At 45.8% G+C, this 9,824-nt stretch overlaps 1 pseudogene; it reads right to left on the bottom strand.

Moving 5' to 3' along the window:
• Positions 1-4,210: 4,210 nt before the first annotated feature.
• On the bottom strand, positions 4,211-9,141 carry LOC136465977 (protein MAIN-LIKE 1-like; annotated as a pseudogene).
• Positions 9,142-9,824: the final 683 nt, after the last annotated feature.

The raw sequence follows: 9,824 nt of genomic DNA, 5'->3' as shown, positions 1-9,824 counted from the left end.
GTCGGTCCCTCGGCAGGGCATGCTAGCTTGACACGGCCCTGTTAGAGGCCAGCCTGACGTGGCCCACTAGCTTTCAATATATATATATTCTTCAAACCCTAATTCCCTACCCCTAGTCAGTAGCCACCTCCCATGTCTCCCCTGGTCTCGATCCACGTCGAAAGATCCTATGCCCCCTTCTCTCGACTCCTGTGCCGGTCCCCCTTTCTCCCGACTCCCACACCAGGATCTCGTGTCGTCTCCTCGCACCCACTTCTCCCCTCCTCGTCCCCAATCTGCGGAGGGGCGACGGCGCAGTGACAGACAGCATGACTATGGTGGCACGGTGATGGCCCCCCTCCTCCCTGGATCGGCACAAGGGCGACGGCACAGCCACACAACAACGACCAGCGTGGCCTCGGTGAGCCCATCGGGCCATCGAGCCGGCCGGGCACGGCTAAGACGTTGTAGGGTTGTGCCTAAGCCGGAAGCACAGCCCATGGGTAGGCATGACATGACACGATGTTTTAACAGGGCCATGTCAGCCGACCCTTATCAAGTCATGCCTCAACGGGTCTAGATCGTGCCGCCCCAATTTTTTACAATTTGGCCCCTTTTTGAAGAAAATTTATGTTTGCCTCCCCTGGGAGACTTAAACTTATCTTTGGACCCTGGGGGTCGGCGCTAGGACTCATGGCGCCGGGACTCATGGCGCCGAGGTAAAAATGTCTCGGCGCCACAGATCTTGGCTCCGAGGTGCCTGGCCGTGCACAGCAGGGCATCCTAGGTGGCGTTCACATGGCCGGTACCTAGGCGCCAGAATTCATGGCGCCGAGCTCGGCGCCACAGATCTTGGCGCCGACCTCGGAGCCATGTATTCTGGCGCCGAGCATGGATTCAAAGCATGCGGCCAAGTTTCCCTTGCCGAGTCTGCTCTCATTTCTTCCTCCTCCCTCTCGGTTTCTTCCTCTCCCTAACCCGCCCAATCTCTTAAATCGACGAATTTGACCTTCGATACTTGGATTTGATCCATACATCTTCGCAAAGCAAGGTATCCTCTCTTCCCTTATCATTTTTTATGCATTGATTTGGTATATATTACATCTATTTTGCAACCCTAGATACGTTATTACCTAATGTTTGAAGTGATTTTTATTTTTTTTGTATTATGTAACGGTAGTATGCCAAGGCGTGGTAAAACTAGTAAGCCAAGGTAATTTCTTATCATCGTGTTATATTATGTTTTCATTTATGTGCAACAAATAGAAAAACCCTAGGTTTAGGGTTTAATGTTCATTGCTTTCGGTTCTTAGAACAAATTTGGTTCAATTATAGTTATGGCCGGATGACTGGAAATGCCTTCGACCTGTTGCCTCTGCCTAGTGGTGTTCCAGTGCCCATGTGCTTTTGCGGCGATCCTTGCAAGGTAGCCAAGTCCGATGAAGAGGACACATATAGGCAGAGGTATTGGATGTGTGCCAATTTTGTGTTTGAGCCTACACTTCGTCAGCGCCACATTAACAAGATGGTGAGAAATTGATGTTGTTTAATATTTATTTTGTGTCAAATGAAGTCTTGCATGATTTATTTATTTTGTAACAATTGCATTTGTTGCAGACCCCTCCACCGCTATGTGATTTTGAGCAGTGGATCGACACTAAGATCAAGTTGGAAGACAAGGAGTGGATGTAGAAACTATTACGGTGGGAGGCAGAGGACAAGGAGATGATGGAGAAGAGACGCAGAGAGGAGGCTCTAGAAAAGAAGCACAAGGAAGAGGAGGAAATGAGGCGTGTTGCTTCGCACAGGGAGGAGAGGGAGAGGAAGCTTGAGCGTGCGCTCCAAGCAAAGGCAGCGATGGAGGAGAATCCCGATGCCTAGAGAAAGGGAAAGTGGCCTCGTTGCACTCAGTAGTCTTCATGACTTGCTAGTTCTATGGTTTATTTATAAACAATGTTGTCTAATCTTGGACTTTGCATTGTGTTGTCATATAATGCACTTTTAGTTTGTCGTCATGTACTTCAAATGTTGTTATGTTGATTAATGTGCTCTATTATTGGACCTTTCATAGTGTTGTTGGTTTCATTATTTGTTGTCATAATATTGAGTTTAATATTGCATAGGTAGTGAAACGAGCTCACGTAATGCAAATAAAACGTAACCAAGTAGTGGATTACCTAATTCAACACACACAACACATGAAATGACCTGTGATAACATGTACCAAACTAGGGTACAGAGGTCCTGGAGTAAACCTAACATGCCTTAGGTAATTAAAGCAAACAACAAGCATATAAAATGACATGTGAGAACATGTGCTAAACAAGGGTACATATTTCCTTCGACTAACCCTAACATGCCTTAGGTGATTAAATAAAAAAAACATATGGATGTGGCCCGTTAAAAAGATTGATTTGTCTTAGTAGTGTGGCCACATATTAAATTATGTTGCCGGTGGAATTTAAAATTCTTATATAGTTGCCAGCGGCACAATTCAGTAACTCCAGCTGCTTACTTGGGACTGGTTTGCCTAGGAATCTGGGATCCGTCATGGTCGGTAAGCAGCCACATAAGAGTACACGGCCTGCTAAAGTTGTCTTCTGTCGTGTGCATAGGTTTGGATATTCCTGAGTTTCTCAGAATATGAAATAGAGCTTATAAATCTCTGTGGATGTTGTTTCTTCAACATGCATGTTTAGTTTAGTCCAAATTCTTTTTAGAGTAAATTCCACGTACCTCCAAATACTTTGTGCCCTTTTCACAAACCTGCTACTATTTTGGATTGTCTTCTCACAAAACAACTTTGTGACCATTTCTCTTTCATGAATAATCGGGCCCACCTGTCAGGCATGCTGTGAGGTTCCTTAACCCATACCTCTTGATTAGCTCTGCCTTTAATCTCAGCTTTCGCCCTCCTGAAAGCTTAGGTACCGTTTCCAGCAATATGAAAAATGACAACAGAAAGAACAGGCATGCTAGGCCTGTACTTGTCAATGAGCCTGCAAATCATTTAGATATACATGAGACTAATTTTCACTAAACTTAAACTACAGCCCTGTACTAATTTTCAGCAAATATATTTCGGACCCAAAATTTCCGTGTTGTTAAAGGAAGGGGATACATCAAACTCAAAGCAACAGGTACTCACGTGCCGGTGCATTAATATTTGTTTTATTTTGCAGGGCAACGCGCTGAAGCAATCTGTGATTAAGATCGAACAGTTTTCAAGGACAGGCATGGACGACCACGTACTAAACAGCTTTCTTGGAGTAAGTATGATGATGATATGGCATTTATTTGAATAATAACTTATCTGTATGCACTCAACGGCTTACTAATTGCATCTTTGCATGACAGAGGCCACCACGTAGGCTGCGGCGTGTTGCAGCTCGTTGTGGTTGTGGTACTAGCGCGGTGATGGACGTACACGGGCCACACGCACGATAATAGGACACACCTGTAGGCTTCGGTACTTCTCACGGAGGTACTAGCGCTGCGACCGTGGACACTTTCCAAGGACACGGAGACAAGGACGACGAGGAAGACGACGAGGAGGCCAAGGAGCGTGGTTATGATGAGCTTGTCGATCTGCTGAATCCTTTGCAGACGACTTAAAACACGACGGGGCATTGTAAGTGGCATAGTGGCCTTGCTGCCACGATCCACTGAGATCTAGCCCCGCGTCGCACGGATTCGTCCCTCCCCCTCCACTCTCGCGGGATGAACTCAGGTTGGGAGTCCGCGTGACCGTGGCCGACCCTTCGGAACGGCACGACGCCGGTCTCCAACCCAAGGGCAAAAACAGCAGTTCGCCAAGGCGTCCTGGGTCAAAAACAGCAGCTCGGCCAAGGCGTCCGTGAGCAGCCCAAGTCCCCGGGAAAGCCGGCTTTGGTACGCGTGACGGATGTGCGCCTTGGGCAAAAACAGCAGTTCACCCATGTGTCCTGGGTCAAAAACAGCAGTTCGGCCAAGGCGTCCGTGAGCAGCCCAAGTCCCCGGGAAAGCCGGCTTTCGTACGCGTGACGGATGTGCGCCTTGGGCAAAAACAGCAGTTCGGCCAGACGTCCTGGGTCAAAAACAGCAGTTCGCCCTGGCGCCAGGGCTAAGAACCAGTGGTTCGGCAAGCCGGTCCGCGCCCGGGCTACGGGACGTACACACGACTTAAAGTGCCACTGCACCGTACACCACAGGGGTTAAGCATGTACGTTCTAAAGGAAACTGTTTGAAACAACTAAGGCTTCTTGGCCTCCTCGTCGTCTTCCAAGTAAGCAGATTCCCTGGATAATGTTCATGAACATAACCGAAGCTGTGACAAGAACTGAAGGAAACTGTTTCAAACAACTAAGGCTTGTATACCTAATTATAGTGTAAGAACAGAATGCGCCTAACATTTACTTGATTCAACATTTGCATATGTGATTAGAACTTACCGGTTGTTAAGTTATTAGGTAAGGAACCATCAGATCTGTTAGTTTTTTTCCTAATCGTGTATGTACACAATAGTACTCACGAAAGCTCTGTTTTATCTGATTTTCTGCATGTTTCAGTCATGTATGATTACTGAAGAATCATGTTTCAATCCTTAATGATTAGTACTACTGATTTGTTGTTTTATTAGATCTCTTTAGTTTACTTCGTGCAAGCAAAATACTAAGAATTTTCCTTATTTAAATGATGGGGTTATAGTTGACATTACCACTCGGTCCAGGATCGGTGTAGGCTCCACCTGTGTCCCGGCCCTCGTCGCAAGGTCGTAAGACGTTTGTTCGTCATCGGAGGACTCAATGTCGGCATAGTCTGGTTGGGTCCATTGCACCTTTAGCTTGGTCCTTATTGCCCGTCTGTACCAAGATAGGTACGCTCTGAAGTTCTCGTTCGTGTGGGGCTGCTCATTCTCATACAAGTTCTCATGAAAGTTTTCCCAGTGGTCGATGTAGTCACGGTGCAAGGTCTCAAAGTCCGTCTCCTTCTTTTGTTTCCGACGATCGATCCTGTAGGTTGACAGAAATGAAAATGCAAACTTATAGGCTTCAACAGAATATCATAACAAAATTGGAGAGCAGACACTATAACTAGTTGAAAGTGACCCTCACATCCATAAGTACAATGGCAAGGTGAACCTTCCATATATCTTGTGAGTCATCATGGAGGAGAAAAATAGAATCCTATACATGTAAATTTCGTGAACTTACAAATTTCTGCTATGCATTTGTCTACAATGTAGTGGAGAGTGTGATATGGCAGGAATCTGTTGATGAACAGCCATGGGAGAAAGTTCGGTCAAGGTACCCTTTTCTACTATATTTGTTATGTTCACCTTGCCCCTTGTGATTTGCTGTTTCTCTCAGCAGATCAACTGCATATTGTTTCCCTGAAAATCTTCAAGCTTTAACTGAGACTGCATTATGGCTTTGAATTGTCAAACCCATCGGCATTCAAGTATTTTTAGTAACTTTTACTGATGACTGAAGTAACATTACATGATATGGTTCTTATACACGGCAAATTGAAAGATATACTTTTGGATTCCTGTGCATACATGTGTTCGAGAAAAATATTCCTGTGCATACATTGTCATATATCCTTTCTGTATTTGCAGGTCTCCTTTGAAAGTAAAAGAAGATGACGAAGTTGACAAGTTACAGATAAATATCAACAACCCCAAAAGATCAAAGCGTACTTATGCATCACCTTCACCGGAAGTTGCCATGAAGATTAGCCGATCTTTAAGAGTAAGGGGGTGTTTGGTTCCATGGACTAAATTTTAGTCCATGTCACATCGGACGTTCGGATGCTATTTAGGAGAACTAAATATGAGTTAATTATAAAACTAATTACATAGATGGAGACTAATTTACGAGACGAATTTATTAAGCCTAATTAATTCGTCATTAGCATATATTTACTGTAGCACAACATTGTCAAATCATAGACTAATTAGGCTTAAAAAATTCGTCTCGCAAATTAGCCACAATCTGTGCAATTAATTATTTTTTTCGTCTATATTTAATACTTCATACATGTGTCCAAATATTCGATGGGACAGGGACTAAAATTTCCCGGTAGTAACCAAACACCCCCTAAGTAATATTTTCTACACATCTGTACACATGCGACTGTACCTTGACCCCGAATTGCGTGCTCAAAGAGTTGCTGCAATCAAGGTAAGATGCCATGCAAAGTGTTTCATTGGTGTGTTCTTATTAAATGCAGTAGTTGATCTAGGCATGTTCGTTTTTCCCCAATGCTATTGAACATGAAGAGAACAAAAGGTACTGCTGCTGCAAGAAAGCGTGCTTCTAAAATTCAAAAGCCATTCTTCAGTGATCCTGAGAACGGGCTCAAGAGAAGCATTGCCATGAAACTGTCTAGTATGGAGTTGCTGTATTGGATGGTCCTCAAACTGTCTAGTATGGAGTTGCTGTATTAGCACTAGAATTACCCACAGTTTTACATTATTGCCTTTTTTTTCTTACTGGATTGTTTTAGTTTTCATCAAATTTATTGACTTGACATTTGATGAGCAACATTGCAACCTGATGCTTTGCAGGGGTGAAATTTTACTGCAGCAAATGTGGACACGCAGGACATAGAAGCTTTTATTGCCCTACAGTGAGGAAAGGTTCAACCAGGCTACACTAATGGCATGGGACAAGCTACTGTCAAGCCAAAGTGCAACAGTGACCTCAATTAGTGTATTTAGAACTTGGCATGTGTGCACGTCATAATATTCAATAAAGTATACAAAAGTTCAAAGACACTTACTTGTGCAAGTCTATTGACGTCGAGAACGGCTCCACGGGCCACTCCTGCCTCAACCCAAATTGGCGTGCAACCCGGTGTGGCAGATGGAACTTAACCGCGTAGAAACAGATCAACGGGCACCGCATCAGGTACAAGTCTTCATCCATCTTGCACATGATGTTGAACCCAATGTGCTCGTACTGTTCGTCGTCGTACGGCTCCCAACTAACATGCATTTGATTCTTTAGACAAGTAGTGCTTACATCGGAAAAACAAATTAGTATGTGAAATGCAGCTAACTCACCAGCCCTGGCGTGAGTGCGTTGAGCTCGTTCGCGAACTCGATGTAGGCGCGTTTACTCCGGGCTAAGCGACCCTTAACCTAGTCCCAAAGGTAGGCATACGTCGGCCGACGTCGAAGGCCATGCACCTCGAACCAGGGACGAGGATCAAGAACTTTGGGCCGACCGACCGGTAGACGAGACCACATCCAAAGCTGAAGCAGGTAAACACATCCTTGTAATGAAGAGTTCGGCGAACTCCGGCGGCACGCCTCACAAAGCTGCCGGTACAAGTACCCCAGCACTGCGGAACCCCAGCTGTAGCCCCTTGTCGTGTGCCAGTCAGTAAGACAGGGCTTGTACATCCATGACGCGGTGTCTCCCGTCCCGTCGAGGAACAGAACACAACCAAAAAGGTGCATGATCCATGCCCTGCAGTAGTAGATAATTGTCTACTCGTCTGCATGATCAGGACACTGACCAAAGTTTTGCCTTAGCCAACTAATGAGTACTCCAGAGGAGCGGGTACCCGGTGTCTCTGGAGGAAGCTCTCTTCCAAGGAAGAGCTCCACTCTACCTCTTCAACCAGCAGCAGTGCAGTGGCTGATAACTAGGCGGCCACTTATACGGACACCCAGAAACTTCTACGTGTCCTGAAGAGTAACGGTCATCTCACCGCAAGGTAGGTGGAAGCTATGAGTCTCCGGCCTCCATCTACGAAATAAGAAAGAAGTACTACGGTTATATGCACATATAGAACCGAAAATATAAATGGAAGTGAATCTGTTCATAATTATGGTACTTGTCGATTAGAGCTGAGATCGCCGCGGGGTTGAGGGGTTGAAGGCAGGCAATCCACGGTGAACCTGGAATGATACAACATCAAGTCCAGCCCTCTCAAGGAGAGGAGTGTACCTGTCATCGTACCGCATGTCCTCGAACTTATCGTGGGTTCGAGGACGAAGAGGGTACAGTTCCTACAAAGAATAGAAATTATTAGATTAATTCGTGAACACAAGTACATGTGCAGAGGAAAAATAACAAGCAGAAGTAAAGTCGTTACCTCCCCCTCCGCGGTGAGTCGTCCTCGGTGGTTCTCCTCGTAGTACAGCTCCAGGAGGTGGAACGGCTCCATCCTACAAAATTTAATGAGAAAGTAAAGATTAGTTTTATATGAACAAATAAATAACTTTTTGGTACTAGTAAACATGCATGTGAAACATTAGTTATTTTCACCTAACTAATGGCATGTACGTGAATTATGCTCAAGTCTACCACATTTGCTACATTGGTTCTGCTCGGGGTCAGTAAGAAAGGGGGTTGCTCTCCCTTGCCTCGTTCTACCGGAAACCTGGTCCATGACCATCTTGTGCCTCGTCCTCTTTCGGGTTCCATGTTTGTCCCAACATGTACCTGGATCCGCAATGTATTTTGGCCTAGTGTAAGGTGGCCACTGACCCTCGTCTAGGAAAGGCTCGAAACGGGGAGACCAAGTCTGTGCAAGGCTGACAACACTGAACTCCCACGGTATCTGGGTCTCGTAGGCAAAGTTGCGATGCTGAGATGCTACAACATAATAAGAACAAGGAAAGTGGTACTGCCTGGTTTTCCCACATCCGCATGAGAAATTACTAAGTACCACAATATAACTCCTTGATGGCCGGACCTCACCATCGAACGTTGTACCACCCCTTTTTGTGACCTGGTACTTGCCGATGTTGTGGTCAAAGCAATCGACGTCATGTGTGGTAACCCTTTCCTTTGCCTTGTCAAGATGCTTCTTAGGTATAGGTGCTCATTTCTGATTATTATTCTATAGTGCCATTGCTTGAGCGTGTCTATCGTTAAACCATGCAACTAGCCTATAAAAGGTGAATGATACAATGGCATTAACGGGCATGGCACGTATACCCTTGAGTACACTATTAAATGACTTCGCTATGTTGCTAGTCTGAAACTCGTACCTCCATCCACCATCATCGTAGGCTCTTGTCCATTTCTCAGGTTCTCTCATCAATCCTCTCAGCCACTGCCTACCTTCTATGTTTGTTGCCATTTTTAGCTGCTCCAACATCTCCTCGAAGAACGGCACCTCAAGCATGCGAGCAACCTCCTCGAATAGAGAAAAATTGTCCATACCATCCTTCCGAAGTAAATTCTCGATGTAAGGAAAATGGACCCTTGGCCCATTTACTTTGGATTTTGGTGTTTGATGACCAACACAACCAAATTGGACTAATGAATTTACAAGTGTTTGTTTTGTAGTTCAATAGGGTGCAAGACGTAACTTGGACGAAGATGACATGATGATCCGATGATCAACACCTCAAGTAAGACCTTTGAAGCACAAGAGAAGACCCAAAAGATCAAGCCAAGTCTAAGCATGAAGATTGGAACCAAGCCGTATGCAAGATCGCGAAGAAATGAGCTCACTGTGGTGACCGGATGCAGGACCGGACGCTAGATAAGCAACCAGACGCTGTGACCGGACGCTGGGCAAGTGGCTCGGCAAAACAGGCGATCGGATGCTGGACCGGACGCTGGTAGCAACCGACTAGACGCAGGACAGCAGCGTCTGATCGATTACAGTAAGGTTCCAGAGCGGCAAATCTATGACCGGACGCGTCCGGTGGTAGGCGACCGGACGCTGGCCAGCGTCCGATCAGTAAACTGCTGGCTCAACGGTCGGGACGACCGGACACGTCCGGCCAGGATGATTCAGCGTCCAGTCAGTAGCAGTTTCACGGGAGTTCGACCCCAACGGCTACTTTCTTAGTGGGACTTATAAATACAACCCCCAACCGGCCATTTGAGTAGTGT

Source organism: Miscanthus floridulus, chromosome 1 (genome assembly GCF_019320115.1).
Source record: "Miscanthus floridulus cultivar M001 chromosome 1, ASM1932011v1, whole genome shotgun sequence".
Lineage (NCBI taxonomy): Eukaryota > Viridiplantae > Streptophyta > Magnoliopsida > Poales > Poaceae > Miscanthus > Miscanthus floridulus.
The sequence above is the reverse complement of the archived record's forward strand: the minus strand, read 5'-3'. Positions and strand labels throughout refer to the sequence as shown.